This window comes from Anopheles maculipalpis, chromosome 3RL (assembly GCF_943734695.1).
Source record: "Anopheles maculipalpis chromosome 3RL, idAnoMacuDA_375_x, whole genome shotgun sequence".
Classification (NCBI taxonomy): Eukaryota; Metazoa; Arthropoda; class Insecta; order Diptera; family Culicidae; genus Anopheles; species Anopheles maculipalpis.
Window position 1 is genome coordinate 48,422,611 of NC_064872.1, and position 12,773 is coordinate 48,435,383.

The 12,773-nt window shown below is 39.4% G+C and overlaps 1 protein-coding gene across 1 annotated transcript in view; it reads left to right on the forward strand.

The window, feature by feature from the left end:
• Positions 1-12,773, forward strand: part of LOC126562156 (CXXC-type zinc finger protein 1-like) — a 154,409-nt gene that overhangs the window by 70,751 nt on the left and 70,885 nt on the right. The window lies entirely within an intron of this gene.

Genomic DNA, 12,773 nt, shown 5'->3' on the forward strand with positions numbered 1-12,773 from the left:
TAATTCTATAAAAAAAAAAAAAAAAAAAAACAGTGGAATGAAGAACACCCACAATCATCCATTTGCGGTGGAATCGAAATTAAAAAAAAACTGTTTGATGGATCTAGGACATGAGCGCATTAAAAAAAACACATCTCGGAAGTGGCAAAATCTGGTAGCGATTGTAAGTAAACTGTCATCGTTTACTACAGTTCTTGAACATGTTCGTTCCTTTTTCGCGTTTTGCAATGATATATGACGCGTCCCCTATCGCTACTCCCGATCAAGGTCGGCGATGATGATGATAAAGTTTTTTGTACAGACTATTAGACGATCGAAATTTGATCGTTCACATAACCGAGTTAACCAAACAAAGCAAAAACAAACAACAAATTCAACACGATGTTTGAGCGTGAATGCTTGAAAGGCCTGTGTGTGCGTGCATCGTATCCATAAGTTTAAATTGCTTAAACACTTGCAAGTCATCCAAGGTAAACAGAGGCCAGCTTCGGAGAAGATATGAAGGAACTGAGGAAGAAGTCCTTTAGCACCCGAGCACCATTTCTTAAAGAATGCATGGAACCTGACAGTATTTATCAGCAAACCCTCTGCTACTTGATTCTCTAAAAGCGAAACAAAACAAAACAGCACAGCCTACTTGAAATTGAAACCAGCATCCACAACTAATCATGGAAAGGCTACTACTATTGCTACTACCTAAAAACGTCAAACCAAATCTGTCAGCCACTAGCAAAGCAAAATCCAGCTTGGCCAATATCATTAATAATATGTTTCTGCGTGCAATCAAAAAGCCATCAACAAAGAGGAATGAGAGATATAAATGATTTTGAAAAATACAAAAACTGTTGTAATAAAAAAGCATAATCATTTGTATCGAAGTGCAAACCAACACAAACAAGAAAAAAAATCAAATGCGAGGGGTCGGGGCGAGCCTTTAAATGTAACGATTAAACTTATTGAATTTAATAAGAAATTAAAATATACACTCACAGACACCAGACACACACACACGCTTATACACAAACAAAAGAGGACACAATGACACAGGATCACAGATTCATAATCAAAAAAAAAAAAAACATTTCCACTCTACAAACACCGTACACACCCAAACATACTAGAAATGCTTTTTAACATAAACGAATATTGCCAGCATTTGAATATAAGAATCTTAGAACGCTGGCAGTAATGCGAAAGTAGGTAATTTAAAGAAAGTGGAAGAAAAACAAGAGAACATTAACATAACATAAGACAAACTAGCTATAGTTTCAAAAGAATGGCGAATTTCTTGCACATTTAGCGTATTTAAATGGTGGGGTGTCTAAAATCCGTTTTGTTAAGATCCTTTCAGTCAGTTTTGCGCCAGAGACTATTAACTTAGTATGTAAAAGGGTTCGAAGTATTAAGAGGTGCTTCATATAACTGAAACGCTAACGAGTATCAAAGAATAAGACAACAAACGTTAAAGAACAACAACAAAAAACACTGCAAACTAGTGATCGGTCGGCAAGAGATGAGAGCTAGAATAGAAGGCATCATAGACAGCAAAAGCTAATCAAAAAAAGCTTAAAATATCAATCATTTTCAGAACAGTGTACGCTCCGAACCTCTGAAGAATGAGAAAGAAAATGAGTAAAACAAAAAATAAGAAAAGAAGAGAATAAAACTGCAAATTGAGCGCAACAAAACAATTTGATAAGCTTGGTAAAAACAAAACAAAGAGAAGAAAAAAAACTGTGCTCTACACACGCGTATGCATCGTAACACACACACAAAAAAATGGATAAAAGCGTGGCAAAATTGCTGTATCTTAAAACGAAAAAAAAAACGAACGTTTCTTTATAGGTTCCCTTTTTACCGATTGCTTCATAAGAATGCTTTTGTGATATTAAATAAAAACTAAAACATGCAAAAAAAGCAACAACAAAAAACTACACAAACACACACACACGAAACAAAAATAAAAAAATGCTTTTGATGGTGTCGTTTCCGACTAGGCACAGCAACATACTATAGATCGTACACAGGGAGAAAGGATCTTCACGGATGCATTTTCTCCACACCAAAACGGCGCAAAAGGTGTAAAGTATGAGGAAAAGAAGAATATTTAGGTTAGGTTTGGCAGCAAGCAAAACGTTCAGAAGTATCCGGTGGAGGTTTATCTCTGATCCATGTATTGACTATAGCCTAAGCCAGTTTTAAAGCATTGGAAATCGCTCCTCAGTCTCAACAACAGTCCACAAATTCACATGTATCTTTATACGTTTGTAAAAAAAAATAATAATAATAATGCGTATGGATCACTGCCACATACATGCATTCGCTCACTTTATCGTACCTATGAAAGCTTCCCCCCTCACTAACACACAGGATCACTCGCGAAGTTAGAGAGCAGTACGCGCTTTAGTTTTTAAATGTACGATGTATTTGTTTTGTTTTGTGTTTTAATTTACTCTACGTTTTCTTAAAACCGACTAAACACGCTCACTCCATTGTGACTTATGATTATTATACTGGTACCCGTGTATGGAAACACACGATGTTACGATGTTTACGCTGTTCTAACTAAACGTAATGTGTTCTTTCACACACCACAACACACATATACACAAACACGGACACACTTTGATATCGGTATTATGCTTTCACTTCATGCCATGTTTGAAGAAAAAGAACACATACAACAGGCAAAATCGTAAACAAAATGGGTAAATCTTGTAGATAGGTAGCACAACGCTCATTACAAATTGAATTGGTTGGCGAGTGGCGTCACGATCAATTCATCCAGTACGTTATGTTTGCTTCAAATATCGAACAAATTTAGGAGAGAGAGAGAGAGAGAGAGAGAGAGCGCCCACCAACACAGGTACTGCAAAGGATGGGCCACAAACAAACCAACAAACAAACAAAAGATACCAAAGATTTAAAATCAACCTCTTACAGTTCGTGCAAATTTAGTGAATGGCAAAGGCAGCGGCAGCAACAACAACAGCAGCAAAAAAAAAAGAAAAGTAAAACCAATTATTTTTAACTGTTTCTGCTATAAAAGTCACTAAAGAAATAGAACGAACATCAGCTATCATCAAACCTATACTTATGCAATTACACGCACAAAATTGCATTATCTGGCACAGACAGACACATACACACACACACATGCATACCGGTACAACTCGTTATTACATGATGTCAATTGTTTTATTCATCTTACGAAATCTTTAGTAACAAATCACTACTGCAAAACGGTTGATGCTTTCCATTAAAGAAAGGACTAGAGAGGCAAAGAAGACAACAAATCACATGTGTTTGTTTCGTTTTGTGTTAACCAATTCATTACCAATTACTGCAACAAGATACAGTAAATGGGAGAGATAGAAAAGGTTTTTGGTTGCCATTTGCTCCGCTGATAAATTGATAGTATTTTGCGTGCGATGCGTGCTTTTTTTTTGCATCAAATCGAACGAAATAATAACAACAAGAACAACAGCTAAAATACCCATTCAAAAAAACCCATCTTGTGTCGAATGAAAATGTTCGCTTGAAGCGGTGGAGATAATCTCAAACCACAAAACAAACTAGTACGATGAGACGAGGAACAACATCAGTAGAGATAAACTAGTGCAAAACACACACCCACACATACACACACACACACACACACACACAGAGAGAAACAATGTTAAGGACGCAGACGCATATGCTTGTTGAACATATTGAAAGGAGGAGTAACATAGATAAGAAGAATAGAGCCAGTTAGCTAGAACCGGTACGACATGCAATGATTTTTCGTATAAAGTTGCGCTTGCTGTCCATTTGCTAATTGTCTATTTGCTAGCAGCTTGTGCAGCACACCGTCGTACATGTTTGTGCTTTTTGTCATACATGCAATTCATCCACTTGTCCGTCTTGCAAGCGCATTATTATTCGAAACCCAATTCGACGTGTAGACCATAACTTCGTTCCTTGTGCGGTGCGAAATACAGAATCAGGCATAGATAGAACAAAACAGCAACCAAATGATGAGATAAGGTGTGATTGAGAGTGTGTGTGCGCGCGTGTGTGCGTATCCTAAAGTTTAATATTAATATCAATTGGCATGGCATTGGAAACAGCAGCAAAGCGAACGGATATTCAAATTTATTAAGAAAACTTCACGCACTTAAGCAATGCACAATTGAGAGTAAGGCAAAGCAGGCGCTGGAGAAAGCGGCAAAGCTAACAGAGTGAACCACGCCAAAACAGCTAGTCATTTTCCCCCCTGCCCTTGAAGCAGTGGAAAATTATACTCTCTAAGATAGGAATAGCAAACCAAAACAAAAAACAAAAACAAAGCAAAACAAAAGAGAAAAGGAGAAGCGACAGTGTAAACGAAAAAGACACCAGTAAAGGCGCGCTTTTGCTGCTCTGTACTAATTATTCACCTTTAATATTCAGGTTTAATAAGTGTAGCGCGAGCCGAAATAGCAGCTGCATGCGCATGCTTATAGAACGTTCTGCATCTGAATGGGCAATAAACATTAAAAAACAAAAAAAAACATTGCAGCGAGCGTAAACAATGGGACAAACAAGGAGAGAACAAACAAAACAAATCGCAAACGCTACGTGAACAAAGCAAAAAATAAAATAAAGTCGCAACCACAATAAAAAGACGCCCTACAACACAACACAGAAATAATATGTATTGAAGGGAGGAAGGATTCCCCCCATTGTCCAAAAAATAAACAACAATTTCAGTGCCTTTTTCAAAAATAAGTGTGCAAGAAAACAAAATTCCCCAAAACTCGAACCTCGACCGGTTGGGTGAAGGACTAAATTTGAAACGACGCAAACACCCTATCGATTTGAATCGAAACAGAACGGACAGGTTTATCGCTTAGATCGAATAGAGCCAAGCATCGAGCCGCCAAGCAAGCCAACAAGCGCGAGCGAGCGAGCCAGCCAAGCAAAGTAAATTCTCCCACCACAAGGAACAACTCCGGTGGATCTGCCGGTGTAAATTCGGCAGGTGGGAGAGATTTTAAATCGTGCATGATTTCACTAGTTCCATGGTAATGGAGATAGCACATTTGAGCAAAACCATTAGAGAGATCTGTAAAAATATTATGCGTAGCGTGCAAGAGCAAAGCAACAAAAGTATTTATATAGTAAACTATAAAAAGCCTCTTATCTGGTGCAAGTCGTGATTGATGGTTTTATTTTGTTGTTTGAGTGGTGCGTGTATGTGTGTGTGTGTAAAAGTATAATTAATCTGCATTGCTCGTGAGTAAACGAATGTAATGCGATACGAAACAGGAAACCAAAGAAGTATACCCATTTATTTAATTTATTGTTCAAGTAATTTCCTTTTCCTGTTATTTTATTTTTATTTTTTACGCACACAAACATGAGCTAGGTTCGTTTCGAAAATGGTTTAACGGTATGATAGTGTAGTGAGTATCGCACCCGCTTAGCATAACATCGAATCCTATGTTATGGTCAACGGTCAGCCAGTTGTTATTTATGTTACGCCAAGATTTGTAGGTATATTCGTCAGTAAAGTATTACACGAGCCGATCCACATAATTTGCTAAGCAATCGCCACGGCTAAGAGCTACCTAGGTATAAAATGACTTCGTCCATGTACGGTCCGTTGATGCGCAACCAGTAATTCTCCTTCTAGCAGTAAACCAGGAAGGAATTGTATCTGCTTATGCCCGGGACGGGATGCTATATAGCAGCTGCAGCAGCTTACCAGCTTAAAAGCGTTACTGAACTTCAAAGCTTGCTGATAGAGGTAACCAGATTTGACGAAGTAATTAACAAGATAATCTACTCAATCGAACTCGACCAAGTTCACTCGATCTAACCATATAATGTACAATCAAGAGAAAAGTGAACGCCACTTCAAGCGAACATTTATTGCAGATGGAAGCAGATAGAAGAACCTTGTCGCTGTAACAGTGTAGGTACAGAGTGTATAGGGGACACCAGCATACGTGCAAGTCGTAAAAATGGGATATAGGGAAAATCGAAACGATCGTAACCGCTAAACCAATAACTGATTCGTGGCGCAACAAAATAGCATAAACAAGCAAGCAAACACACTTTAACTAAACCACAACACACAACCACGAGGAGCGATAGCCGAATGAGCCAGACGCATGGAAAGTAATACAGCAAGATGAAACATTTCAACTTACAGCCGACAGTTTTGTTTTCTGTTCCCGTAGCGATAACATCATGAACAATTTAGCAACGATCATCAGAGTACTTTTACAAGTAGTTCCGGGAACCAACCGAATGCAACCACAGTTAGCAAAAAAAAAAGCCCAGTTATAAATGATCGTATATTATATACACATATTTCTGTAAGAGCATCTAAACTTGTTTATTTTGTGGTAAGGATGGGCAATGGCTCAACTGTTATCAGCGTGTACATTTTCTTACATACGAGAGTGAAACAACAACACAAATTAAACACACACACACACACACAAACACTAATACTCGCGTACACATACATCCAATTTTAGCATTCGCTTGAAAAGAACCAAACACATAGCACCTGTAAATTGTATGATTTATTCATGTAACGACCTAATTTCAATACAAAAAAAAAAAAAAATCACGAACGAATTGAACCGTCAAATGAAAAATCCTAGTGTGTAATATATTAGGACTTGTAAGAATTGATAACTTGTGCACACAGCTACTTCCCCAGCTGTTGCTCTCGAATCTTGGTTCTACTTACATGTCACAATTCTTTTCCCATTGCTATCATCAGAGCTAAAACATCAACCATTGCATCAGGTCAAGATTTAGAAGGATTTATTCAATGCTTTGTTCTCGCGCCAGGTCGATCAGGTTTCTTTTAGTCGACCATTTTAAGTCGCATTTTTTGGTTTGTGCCTTGATAGTATGAACACGGTTGCAATGGCTACAGTTCGTACTACTTTTCTTTTGAAATTGTTTTCCAAATGCTACAAACGTTATGGTTGTGCTGCTGATGTAACGGTCCAGAATATTTCGTGAATCATTTTTCTTCTATCTAGTGCTGTGTTTGACTCTGAAACACCGACGTGTGGCAACCGAACTGGAGTGTGCACCGGTGACAAACAATCTACTAACGTTGGGGTACGACGGCATGTGTTGGGCAAATGATTCATATACGTTCGTTGTACTTTTGCTGGAGATGTTTAAAAGTATACTGCATTCCCCACTTCTAAACATATCACAGTGAAAAGCAATGTTCTTATTCTTACATGACAAGAGTTCTTAGAATTATCGTTTAAAACAGAAGTGGCACATAAGGCGCGGGCATCAGGAAGGAAAAATGTTCACGAAAATGTTCTGAGGTCAAATTCTGTGTCTTCCCGATAGGATTTGGCCGCACACAGCCGGCAATTTAACATGCATACTTGGCGATTCCCTGTGATTTGGTGTCATGTCGTCTATTGTTTTGAATACTATGAATTTCAGTTCAATTGGAGCTATTCTCCAACTTCCACTAGCTGCGCATAGCTTAAAAGCTTTATAGGGGAACATATCGCTCCTCGAGCGGTCGTTATTTGATTTGTTAGAACGCATAAGTACAATTTGATCCATAATTTACTGAATACCATTTCCATGTAGCTGGTCAGAGCTGCGCATTAGTTGCGATTTTCATTGTTGATCTAATTTAATGTTTTCTCACGCGGCATTCAAATGATTAAGAGGTAAAATAATTTTGGTGAACTTACTTCACTTCGTCATCATAATCTAAATTTTGATAAAATGGAGGAATGAAAATTTTCATGACCTGTTTGGCAAACCTGTTTGGATAAGGCAACTTATGTATATTCTTTTAATTTGAGCATTTATTATAAACGTAAAGAAAACTTATGTTCTGAACCCAATTCGTCGCAATCGCCTATTTTAAAATGGAGTTGAAATTTATCGTACTTTGCATTTAAGTTCCTAAATAATGATACCAAAAATCGACCAACAACTACAAATATTTAAGATACTATGACATATTCAGAATCAAATTCACCCAACCAATTCATCATCTTACATATACGCTAACATATTAAGCTTCATAAACACTGGTCTACACTGGCAAATGTATTTCACATTAAGTCGACAAGAATTACGTTCGTGTTCATAACCAACTAGAAAAACATCCTGCTTATGTTTGCCTGATTTTCAATGGTCAAAGCTAGAATTAAAATCAGAGCTAATGGCAATATTTGCTAAACCCAACAACATAACAAAAGAAACACTCTCATACACACACACACAACATTTACACACTGAACGATATGAACCTATTACACAAATCATAAATGTGCAAACATTTTGGGAAACAGCAAGGCAAATGACAGCTAATGAAAACGATGATGCAAAAGCATGAGCGATGAAACAACAAACAAAAAGATTATAGATTTATTATTCATTATGATTATTGTAAAAGAAAAAAATTGTTGAAGTTTGTACAAATAAAATAAATGATAAAATATAGAACTTGACTGCTTTAGAAATTGTGTTTGGATTGGCTTCATTAACGGGTTCGAGTAGCCCAAATACATTGATGATAAACTTATTACTGTATTTCAATAGCACTTACCATAGGTTCATATTAAAAATGATAATGTATGCCTGGAAGCATACAGGTTCGCTATTTCCATACATGCATTTCTATATGATTGAATGCGCAGTATATATCAGTCATTTTCGGAGCAAATTAGTGTTCTTTTCGAACTGAGCTCTTAAGTACGCAGCCATCTCATTGGTAGATCCTGCGCAAACGTTCCCAGTCTCTATTTAAAAGGCGTGTATGGCATTTCTATTCATACGTCGAATATGTCCTTCGTTCATAATTAGTTTTGTTTTTCGGCTGCTTGTATCCATAAAAAGTTTACGCGATAAATTTGTGGCTTTCGGAGTTACGCCTAATAGTAAATGCCTACCAAATAGTCAAATTATATTAAGCAGCCAAACGTCGCACACTAACGATCGCTTCCCTAATACGCCTTTTGCAGTATGTTAGCAGCGTCAAAGTTCGTCGTACTTTTAACTAGCCCTTAAGGTTAGGTTATAGTTTAGAAATTGCGCTTGGTGCAATTTCGTTGGAGTCCCTATGAGTGTCGTAGATCGAGTAGATCGTCATACGAGGCTCCAAGGGGTACCAGGGGCAAACGAATTCCTGCCAGTGAACGTCTGGTGGCTTCCTGCTCCGATTCCTGTACATCCCTTTTTTCGGCTTTGAGTCCCCCTTTTATAGGCTTTGAGTCTCTGAGACTACATTCGTCTCTCTCTTTTCCTTTAAACTAGTCAATTGGCCCGGTTACAGGGCTACGCAACATAACTCCGGCTACGCAACAAAACTCCGGGATCGCACTTAATACCAGAGTGTTCGCTTTTTTGGGATGCATAAAAACATATTCAAAATTGAACGGCTAATAATTTGAGATTGTTGACAAAACGGTGGCAAAATAAAGTGATAAAATATAAATAATTTATAGCTGATCACTAATGATTCGTGAAGCTCCTCATTTACAGAATCGGGAATTTCAGCCGACACCAATCGGTCGTAATCCGCCGCCGACCGTGGTTTGTCCGCATCACCGAAGATGAGCAAACAGTGAGCATGAGGAAGACCACGTTTTTAATACTCAATCACATGAATGCGTGCAATCGGAAGCCCAAGCACTCTGGCCGAATGAAATCCTGCAAGATTGCCTCAAGCTTCAACCGAAAAACACATGAAGTGAGATCTGGTCGATCGGAAGCTTGCCGTCGTGGTAATAAAAACTCTATCACCTCTGGTCACTTTGAGTTGCACGTTACTGTAACGAAGAGATGAGGCTTACCAATCATATGTACAATAGTCATTGAGTCTTGGTACTGAACTCGCATGAAACGATCTCAGCCAGGAAACAATAGTGTAAGTTTTACGTCAACTCGGTGGCCGGAATAAAAATACGGACGTAATTACTTTACACACTCACACAATTTTTATTGACACGATACTCTGACGGATAACAATTACAGCAAGCGCGTCCATCCACCTAGGCGGTCCAGTCCTGAATCCCCGTCTCTCAAACATCCTAAGTCGAGAGAGAGCTGATCGGGAGTCGAAGCCAACGCGATCACGCAGATTCATTTTTACTTATAATCGGCTGCGTAATTTTGGCTGCGTCCGGCTCCAACAGTAAGGATAAAAAAGCTGCATGCAAAAACATGCATCAGCACACAGTTGTACTTGATGGTCTCCTTGAAATTTTAAGGCTGCGGACCACGCAATTTCAAACTGTTCAAATCGATGCAAATCTGTCAAAAAATCTCAAAATTATGATTTCAGCTTTTTCTCCATTGCCACGTGAAGGTAGCTTGTGTATGCGTTAGGTTCCCAAAAAGTGATTTCAAAGCAAATTTCACAAACGCTCATGAGAGCCTGAAATTTGGATTTTGCAATCTCTCTTGGCCCGTGGCCTTTAGGCGCTGCTCCTCGATTTTACAACTTTGATACATGCAGTACTGCTGCATAAGTCGTCCGGAGCAATGGATCAATGAGTTGTTGAGAAGGTGGCATATTCTCCAGGAATAATTTGCTTCGATGTGGCATAGTAATTGTAGGGCTACGACCTACTCCGTGAAGAGATTTTGAATTCCCAAATCAGGCTTCGAATACACTGCCGGAGAACGCTCTGAAGTGTCTTACTTCGGCTACCCGCCAAGGACCTTGGTAATATTTCAGAACTAGGCAGACTCGGGATACAAAATGAATTCTACTCCAAAAGCCTTTGCTGAAGATTCTTCTCTAGACTCTCTCATTTATTCCATCGATTTCCTAATCGACCCTGGTAACAATCCGAGAGATAAAATGTATGTAATTCTCTCGTCTTGTTCTCGTCTTGCTCTGGTCTTGTTGGTACAAATCCGTTCACTCGAGTAAAAGACTACATGAACCACTGGTTCACTCAAAACCAGCCGAAATGAACTGCTGGTCTAAAGTACAAGACGAAATGAACCGCTGAAATACAAGCCGAAACGAGCTGTACTGGTGTATGTATGTATGCGTGTAAGAGAAGCGGATCGCGCATCGCTGTTTTCTTTCTTCCTCTGGTTGGCACTCGAAATCATCCAATTTCGGCACGAGCACATGTTTTCTCGATGAAAAACGTTGATCTTGTTAACAATATCCCAGAGATCACATGAAAAAAGCAACACATTGGCGACAAAATCAACTTGAACCATCACACAGGGACATCACACATCCATATCCAATCACTTTCAGAGCGCGGTTGTCCTTTCGCGTAAACAAGACGATGAAGAGGCAAAGAGGAGGCACAAAAACAGTTCGCTTCAAACACTAATTCCGAGTAGAGGGAGACAGAGCATAAAAATGAAAAAGAGAGGTCATGATGAAATGAATCTCATATAATGATGTATAAATAATGATGTATAAATTTTGTGTCACTTTATCTCCTGGTGCGTTAAATATCCAACAGTAATTCTCACGAACCTTCGGCTTCGGCTCCATCATCGCCTGGTGCTGATGTAGTCATTCCGCGTTCACGGTGCGGTGCCTTTGAGATGCCATTCGGCCATCCTACTTCTGCGTACGGATGCAGTTGTAGATATTGGAGTGCATCGTTAATCTGATGCGACTCGTAAACACGGCTGATAATTCCGGTGCTACGGTTCTGCAGGACAATATCACGCGACTGTCCTTGTACGTTGCTGACAAATATGCCACCGACCTCATCGGCAGTTGGACGATATGGCAGCCAGTGGATTGCTTGCGTCTTACATGCTTTAGCAGCCACAGGGTAACCACAATCACCCGATCCAGGTTGCTGCTAAGCGCCAACCGCAAGTCGACCATTTCATTTTGTTGTTGCTCGACACTCGAATCGTGGAAGTATAACTGCGCATGTATCGATTGGTACAATCCCAGGAAGCCGATCAAGCATTCCGATCCTATGACACAGGGCACCTTGGATACGGTATGTGTACGCCCCTCGTCCATCTGCTACAGTGCGTACAGATGAAGTACACGGTCATTCGACGGGACCGTTCACGTGGACGTATAGGCCTCTTTCCGAGTTGATAGTGTCGCTATCGCTGCATTATGACCACCCGGTACCGTTGGTGTCGGTTCCTGAGCGGTAATACCGGCAACACGACGTTGGCTGCTGATGCGGCACAGCCGTACCACTCTTTCGACGGGCGTTTTCTCAGATGGAACCGCTGCGTCTTGATCACATGTAACCGTTAGTGGCTGTCGACGCTGTTCATTCGTTTGAGAGTGACACAGAACACATTAGTATTTGCAACAGTAAATTATTTAACTTTTTCAATCATAAAAACTAACGAAATGATCCTTAAATAATTATTCTAAAAGGATTGTTGTATTGATGTGTGATTTCGTGGAAACATTTTCTACGGAGAAACAGCACATCCAAGTAGGGGTAAAGTCTACTCTAGTCTACGGCGTCGGGCTTTCCCATATTCCCAATTTGTATAAAAATAAAAAATGTAAAATAAAGAAATAAGAAGAAAAGTCTCTGATGAAAGCAGTGTCTGATCACTTAAAGTTCGTATACTCTTTGCACGAATTTTGGATAATTCAGTTTATTTTAATGATTGTGACTGGCATTTTAAACACCGCACCTCCAGCCCTCCCCCCACTTACTGACGTCCAGGTATCCTCTAGAAATCCGCGTTCTTGCGCGATTAACCCGCGATCTTGCGAACTTCATTCAGTGTGCACCAAAGTACGCATCGAGTTCGCGCAATGTACACCGTGT